Source organism: Cherax quadricarinatus, chromosome 41, assembly GCF_038502225.1.
Source record: "Cherax quadricarinatus isolate ZL_2023a chromosome 41, ASM3850222v1, whole genome shotgun sequence".
Taxonomy (NCBI): Eukaryota; Metazoa; Arthropoda; class Malacostraca; order Decapoda; family Parastacidae; genus Cherax; species Cherax quadricarinatus.
The window spans coordinates 31,227,010-31,235,873 of NC_091332.1; positions in this window are offsets into that span (position 1 = coordinate 31,227,010).

Genomic DNA, 8,864 nt, shown 5'->3' on the forward strand with positions numbered 1-8,864 from the left:
GCAGTCTAGGAAGACGCAATCAACCCACCCACTCTAGGAGGTTTGTGGCACAGGATTTGCCTTCCATGAATCCATGCTAGTTTTCATTTATAATCTTGTTCCTTTCCAGGTGTTCCACCACTCTCCTCCTGATAATCTTCTCCATGACTTTGCACACAATACATGTCAGAGACACAGGTCTGTAGTTTAGTGCTTCATTTCTGTTTCTTTCTTAAATATGGGGACTACATTTGTTGTCTTCCATTTCTCAGGTAGTTGCCCAGTTTCAAGGGATGTGTTGAAGATTGTGGTTAGAGGCACGCACAGCATCTCTGCTCCTTCTCTTAGGAACCATGGGGAGATGTTGTCCGGTCCCATCGCCTTTGAGATATCAAGGTCACTTAGCAGCTTCTGCACCTCCTCCTCGGTTGTTCGCATGTCATCCAGCACTTGTAGTATATTCCCTCTTGATGTTCCCTTCTGTGCTGACTTCCCACAGCCCTTCCTGTCTCTACTGTAAAAACTTCCTTAAATCTCCTGTTTAGCTCCTCACATACCTCCTGATCATTTCTTGTAAGTTCTCCACCTTCTGTCCTCAATCTGATCACCTGGTCTTTGACTGTTGTCTTCCTCCTGATGTGGCTATACAACAGTTTCAGGTCAGTCCTGGCTCTGCGACTGATCTCCCTATTTTCGTGTGTTCTCTGCCTTATGTACGTTTTCCATTCTCTATTGCACTTTGTTTTTGCCTCCTTACACCGTCGGGTAAACCAGGGGCTCGTTCTGGTCTTCCCAATGTTTCTGTTGCCCTTGGGAATAAACCTTTCCACTGCCTCCTTGCATTTTGTTGTTACTTATTCCATCATTTCGTTTACTGGCTTTCTTGCCAGTTCTCTGTCCCACGGGTCCTCCCGCAGGAAGTTCCTCAACCCTATGTAGTCCCCTCTTTTATAGTCAGGCTTTTCCCATTCAACTCCTGTTACTCTCTCCACTTGCAATTCTACTGTGTATTCAAAGCACAGAACCATGTGGTCGCTAGCTCCTAGCGGTCTCTCATACGTGATGTCCTCAATGTCTGAACTGCCCAGGGTGAACACAATGTCCAATCTTGCTGGTTCATCCTCCCCTCTCACTCTGGTAGTGTTCTTAACATGTTGGTGCATGAGATTTTCCAGCACCACGTCCAACGTCTTGGCTCTCCATGTTTCGGGACCCCCATGTGGCTCCAGGTTTTCCCAGTCAATCTCCCTGTGGTTGAAATCCCCCATAACCAGCAACTTTGCTCTGCTGGAGTGAGCTCTTCTTGCCACCTCAGCAAGTGTGTCCACCATTGCTCTGTTGCTCTCTTCATATTCCTCTCTTGGCCTCCTGCAGTTCTGTGGTGGATTATACATCACTGCAATGACCACCTTGTGCTCCCCAGACTGAAGTGTGCCTACTATGTAGTCTCTTTCTCCTGTCTCGTCTATGCCTCCCATTTTCTCGAATTTCCATCTGTTTTTTACGAGTAGAGCAACCCCTCCTCCCCCTCTGCCCCTTCTATCTTTCCTCATGATCTGGTATCCTGGTGGGAAGATTGCATCTGTTATTGTCTCCGTGAGTTTTGTTTCTGTAACTGCTATGATGTCTGGGGACTTCTCATTGATTCTTTCTTGCCATTCCTCATGTTTATTCGTTAATCCATCCACATTTGTGTACCAAACCTTCAACTTCTGTTCTAATACTGTAACTGTGGTGCGGGGGGTGGGAACAGAGGGATCGGTGTGTGGTGGTTGGTTTGGATTGTTCAGTTGCCTTGGGGGTGTCGTGGCTGGAGTCCTTCTACAGGTGTTTCTGGGGGGTGTGCTTGTCCTTCCACTTGTTCCTGGGTTATTCTGCTCTCCTTTTTCATTTCCGCCCATTTCTCTTTTCGTTTTTACACTCTCTCTTTCAGCATCGTCCTTTCCTCCTGTGTTCTGTCTCGATCGAGGTACACACTCATGAACTCCTGTTTGCCTCTCAGCCGTGCTTTCTCCTGCAGGATCATGGTTCGGGTTGATTCTGCCATGAAAATTACTGTGAGAGGCCGATTCCTTCTCTTTGTGAACCACCCAATTCTCCGAAAATTTGTCACCTGGGTTATGTCCCCCTCGCCTATCACCTTCATGATACCTTCAGTCTCTTTTCTCCTCCTGCTTTCTTTCATCATAAGTTTCCCCTTTAGCTTCGTCTAGCCCTTAGACAAAAACTGATCTCTCCCTTTCCACCTCCCACTGTGACTCCCATTGCATCTTCTGAGGTGTTTTAGTTCCTTCCCGTGGAGTGTTCCTTCAGTCCCTTCCCTAGCCATGGCCCCTATGCTCATTGGTTTGCCCTTCCTGCTCACCTGTTTCTGGCCCCCACAGGTGTCTGGTAAGGTCCCTGCACATGCCCTAGTTCCTTCAATTTCTTTCAACCTCTCATTCTGTCCTAGTGTGCTCCCTGTCTTTGTTTTGGCACCATGTGGGTTTGACAGGACCTCTGCATACAGTTTAGCTTCTGTGCTCCCTTCAGACCCGTTGTCTGTGCCTGAAGTAGCAATTGCTGATGCTACTTCTGTAATATCTTTGTCTCTATGCTGTTTCAGATGTCTCAGCTATTCTTCTAATCTCTGTATCTTGTTTTCTGCTGCTGTGGCATGTTGCTTCCACCTTTTGCATTCTGCTGCTAACCTCTCCTCCATCTTCCTTGCAAGCTCATCTAGCCTCCTTCCCTAGTCTTTCTCCCTTTTTTTGAGCTCTGCCTCACAGTCCTCCCTCCCAGATTCATCCGTTGGGCCCCTTGTTCTCATCCTACTTATAGGTTCCCCCATTACTCCACAGAAGGGGGAGAGGTGGTTAAGGGGAGGGGTATAGATGGTTATGGGGAGTGGGGATGGATGGTTATGGGGGAGGGGGAGGATGATATTGGAGGGGGAGAGGTAGTTGGGGGAGGGGGGTTAGATGGTTTGGGGAGGGGTAGGTGGCTAGGGTATGGGGGAGAGGTGGTTATGGGAAGAGGAGAGGTGGTTAGGGGAAGGGGGAGTACGTCTTTGTGTCAAGTGTATATGTGCTTGTGTAAGTGTGTGTGTACGGTGTGTGATCACCGTGACATTCATGTCAACGTAATGTGATCACCGTCACATTCGTCACCATAATGTAATCACCGTCACATTCATGTCACCATAATGTGATCACCGTCACATTAATGTCACCATAATGTGATCACCGTCACATTAATGTCACCATAATGTGATCACCGTCACATTCATGTCACCATAATGTGATCACCGTCACATTAATGTCACCATAATGTGATCACCGTCACATTCATGTCACCATAATGTGATCACCGTCACATTCATGTCACCATAATGTGATCACCGTCACATTCATGTCACCATAATGTGATCACCGTCACATTAATGTCACCATAATGTGATCACCGTCACATTCATGTCGCCATAATGTGATCACCGTCACATTCGTCACCATAATGTGATCACCGTCACATTCATGTCGCCATAATGTGATCACCGTCACATTCATGTCGCCATAATGTGATCACCGTCACATTCATGTCGCCATAATGTGATCACCGTCACATTCATGTCACCATAATGTGATCACCGTCACATTCATGTCACCATAATGTGATCACCGTCACATTCATGTCACCATAATGTGATCACCGTCACATTCATGTCACCATAATGTGATCACCGTCACATTCATGTCACCATAATGTGATCACCGTCACATTCATGTCGCCATAATGTGATCACCGTCACATTCATGTCGCCATAATGTGATCACCGTCACATTAATGTCACCATAATGTGATCACCGTCACATTCATGTCACCATAATGTGATCACCGTCACATTCATGTCACCATAATGTGATCACCGTCACATTCATGTCACCATAATGTGATCAACGTCACATTCATGTTACCATAATGTGATCAATGTCACATTCGTCACCATAATGTGACCACCGTCACATTCATGTCACCATAATGTGACCACCGTCACATTCATGTCACCATAATGTGATGAACGTCACATTAATGTCACCATAATGTGATCACCGTCACATTCTTCACCATAATGTGATCACCGTCACATTCTTCACCATAATGTGATCAACGTCACATTCATGCCAACATAATGTGATCAACGTCACATTCATGCCAACATAATATGATCAACGTCACATTCATGCCACCATAATGTGATCAACGTCACAATCATGCCAACATAATGTGATCAACGTCACATTCATGTCACCATAATGTGATCAACGTCACATTCATGCCAACATAATGTGATCAACGTCACATTCATGCCAACATAATGTGATCAACGTCACATTCATGTCACCATAATGTGATCAACGTCACATTCATGTCGCCATAATGTGATCAACGTCACATTCATGTCACCATAATGTGATCAACGTCACATTCATGTCACCATAATGTGATCAACGTCACATTAATGTCACCATAATGTGATCACCGTCACATTCGTCACCATAATGTGATCAACGTCACATTCATGCCAACATAATGTGATCAACGTCACATTCATGCCAACATAATGTGATCAACGTCACATTCATGCCAACATAATGTGATCAACGTCACATTCATGCCAACATAATGTGATCAACGTCACATTCATGTCACCATAATGTGATCAACGTCACATTCATGTCGCCATAATGTGATCAACGTCACATTCATGTCACCATTATGTGATCAACGTCACATTCATGTCACCATAATGAAATCAAGGTCACATTCATGTCACCATAATGTGATCAATGTCACATTCATGTTACCATAATGTGATCAATGTCACATTCATGTCACCATAATGTGATCAATGTCACATTCATGTTACCATAATGTGATCAATGTCACATGTTACCATAATGTGATCGATGTCACATTCATGTCACCATAATGTGATCAATGTCACATTCATGTTACCATAATGTGATCACCAACGTCACATTCATGCCAGCCAGGGCCGGATTAAGAAGTCTCCGGGTCCTAGGCTATTCAGATTGGCGGGGCCCCTTTGAGTTACGGGTAAGCTAAGCGACCCCTTCCAGCTTGGGGGTGGGGGGTGGGGGGTGTCGGTGTGAGCCTGTTTAAGGTCTAATTAAATACATTCTGGCTATTTAAAATAAATTTAATAGGGAAAGTACATCAAGTCTACCAAAACCATTTACCAACAGCCATTATAACTATCTTGTTATATCATGTATTTTAAAGAGAATAAACTCAAGACAGCATAGTATTACTAGATTAGGCTATTAAAGTAGTGACATCATGTACCTATTATATTCAGCATAACCACTACAGCACTATTATTCCCTTTATAAAGTTTCAAAGCAGCTGAGGGCGCACATTTTTCAGGTGGAGCTTTAATCTGATTCACAGACCCAGAAAAATGAACTATTTCTTTAACAAATGTGTCCTGAACATCTGCTGAAATTTGTTGTTGCAACTTTAATGCAGCTTCTCTCAATTCTGCATCTGGCATAGTAGTAATTTTGAACAGAAATCCAAACTTGTCATTGAGATTCTGGTAGATTTCTTTTCTTTTCACCAATTCTGTAATCAGTGAATCCAGAATGACGAAGTATGTAGCTGTCTTACATTTCTGCCTTGGTAGCAACACAGTTTCATTGTCTGGCTCTTCAAAATTGCGTTTCCTCTTCCTTGACCGCTGATGATCAGCCCGGTAACTGTAGTCTTTCACCAGCAGTTTAGCTTTCTCTTCAAACATTTCAAAAGCTTCATCATTGTGAAGTCAGCTTACAAATTCCACTAAGCCTGCATAGAGGTTAGCACAAGTAGCCATTTCAATTTCAATTTTCTGAAGTGTCTTGTTCGTGGCATTTAACCGTTCCAGTATACAGTCACAAAGCACACAGAGTAAGGCCAATTCAAAATCTTCCAATTTTGATGCTAAGCTGGCTGCTTCGCTTCTTGTAGTTGCTGTCTGGTCTTCATCCTCTGCTATTTGGATCAAAGCAGAACGTATTTGAGCAAAGCTGTCTTTCAAAGCATGTGTTGCATCATGCTGCGCTGACCACCTTGTTGTTGATAATGATTTGATGATATCTCCATGAATGGTTGACTTGAGTATACTCCACCGAAGCGTTGAAGCAGAGAAAAAATTAAAGAGTACTTGTAAAAGTCCAAAAAATGAAACTGCAGTGACACAACACTCCGCAGCATATGACCCAATAAGATTAAGAGAATGTGCTGAGCAGGGCACATATTCAGCAAGTGGGTTGATTTGCTTGATACGGGCTTGCAATCCATTATATTTACCCGACATGTTACTTGCATTGTCGTAGCTCTGGCCAGGGCAATCCATAATAGAGAGATCATGTTCAAGCAGAGTATCCAGTACTACATTCATCATTGTTTCTCCATCATGGCCTGAAAGAGGAATGAATTTTATAAAGCGCTCTACAGGCTTACCACTGGAGTCGACAAAGCGAACAATGAATGTCAATTGATCTGTATGTGAAATATCTGGTGTTGAATCTACACTTATTGCAAAGTATTTTGCAGTTTTCACTGCTGCTACGATGTTATTGAGGACCTTCTTAGTCATCAGTTCAATAAATTCATTGCATATAGTAGATGACATGTAAGATACAGTGCCTCTATTTTCTTTGGTAGAAAATAGCTTGCATGCTGAACAGTACACTTTTCCTGAGCTTTCAGAGTATACCATCCATGATCTTTTCACAGTTTCTGAATTTGCAAGCTTCCTATAAAACATAGATGACTTTAAACAACGACGACTTCCATCATCATAAATCCTTGCTGATTTCCTAAAGACAATGTTCAGAGTTTGACTGAAGTTTTCTGCAATGAAAGCATTACGTAGAGAATCTGGGATTACATTTGGCCATGAGGCAGGATCTTTTAAGACAAATCCTGTGGATGAAATGTCCGTTGAGACATTGAGAGGAGACACAAAAGAAGTAGATGCTGGCTGAGAAATAATGGAGGGAGGGCTTCCTGTATGATCTGACGTATCTGCAGATTCAACTGTACTGGTAACATCAGAAACTGTTTTCGTGAGCATGTCTGTGATCTTTCTGCAGCTTCCTACATCTTTCTTTTTCTGTTCTTCTTCTTGAATTTTCTTCTTTCTTTTCTGTGACCCACTCGCATAAGAACGTCCAACATCACGTTCACGAGATGTCATAATGAGGATGTATCACGGTCTGTAATCATGCAAATACAAATTTTTCATTATCAATTATTATTAATTTTTTTCTGTCAGTTGGGGGGATATCAGCTGTTCTGATGTAAACAAAGGCGTGTTGAGTGTTGCCATCTATGGTTAGGTTTATTTATTTTTATTTTATTTTATTTCATTATTTATTTTTGTTTTGATTAATTTTTAAAAATCAATTTTACTCTCCAAACACTTGAACTTTTTAGGTAGGGACCCCTTTGTACTTGCACCATGTGCGCAGTCTTGGATGAGCCCCTGAACCCCTTGGACCGCGGGGCCCTAGGCAAATGCCTAGTTTGCCTATGCGGTAATGCGGCCCTGATTGCCACCGTAATGTGACCAACGTTATATTCATGTCACCATAATGTGATCAACGTCACATTCATGTCACCATAATGTGATCACCAACGTCACATTCATGTCACCATAATGTGATCAACGTCACATTCATGTCACCATAATGTGATCAACGTCATTTCAAACCTTCTCATCTCAGAATGTAAGAAACAGATTACATTCATTTTAATCATGTCATTACTAAAACAAATTTTATTTGCCAAGATAAAAATCATTTTTTAATATTTTTTCCCAAATCGCCGGTACTGTCAACACGTTTATTTTAAATCTTTCAACAGTTTTAGGGATAAGTTGTTCTGAACCAGGTTCTTAGAAGTGCTTACCCATCTTATAGCTCTGAACCAGGTTCTTAGAAGTGCTTACCCATCTTATAGCTCTGAACCAGGGTCTTAGAAGTGCTTACCCATCTTATAGCTCTGAACCAGGTTCTTAGAAGTGCTTACCCATCTTATAGCTCTGAACCAGGGTCTTAGATGTGTTTACCCATCTTATAGCTCTGAACCAGGTTCATAGATGTGTTTAGCCATCTTATACCTCTGAACCAGGTTCTTAGAAGTGTTTAGCCATATTATACCTCTGAACCAGGTTCTTAAATGTGCTTACCCATCTTATAGCTCTGAACCAGGTTCTTAGAAATGCTTACCTATCTTATACCTCTGAACCAGGTTCTTAGAAGTGTTTAGCCATCTTATAGCTCTGAACCAGGTTCTTAGAAGTGTTTAGCCATCTTATACCTCTGAACCAGGTTCTTAGATGTGTTTAGCCATCTTATAGCTCTGAACCAGATTCTTAGATGTGTTTAGCCATCTTATACCTCTGAACCAGGTTCTTAGATGTGTTTAGCCATCTTATATCTCTGAACCAGGTTCTTAGAAGTGCTTACCCATCTTATAGCTCTGAACCAGGTTCTTAGAAGTGCTTACCCATCTTATAGCTCTGAACCAGGTTCTTAGAAGTGCTTACCCATCTTATAGCTCTGAACCAGGTTCTTAGAAGTGCTTACCCATCTCATAGCTCTGAACCAGGTTCTTAGAAGTGCTTACCCATCTTATACCTCTGAACCAGGTTCTAAGATGTGTTTAGCCATCTTATAGCTCTGAACCAGGATCTTAAAACTGTTTAGCCATCTTATACCTCTGAACCAGGTTCTTAGAAGTATTTAGTCGTCTTATAGCTCTGAACCAGGTTCTTAGAAGCATTTAGTCATCTTATAGCTGTGGACCGGGTTCTTAGAAGTCCTTAGCCATCTTAT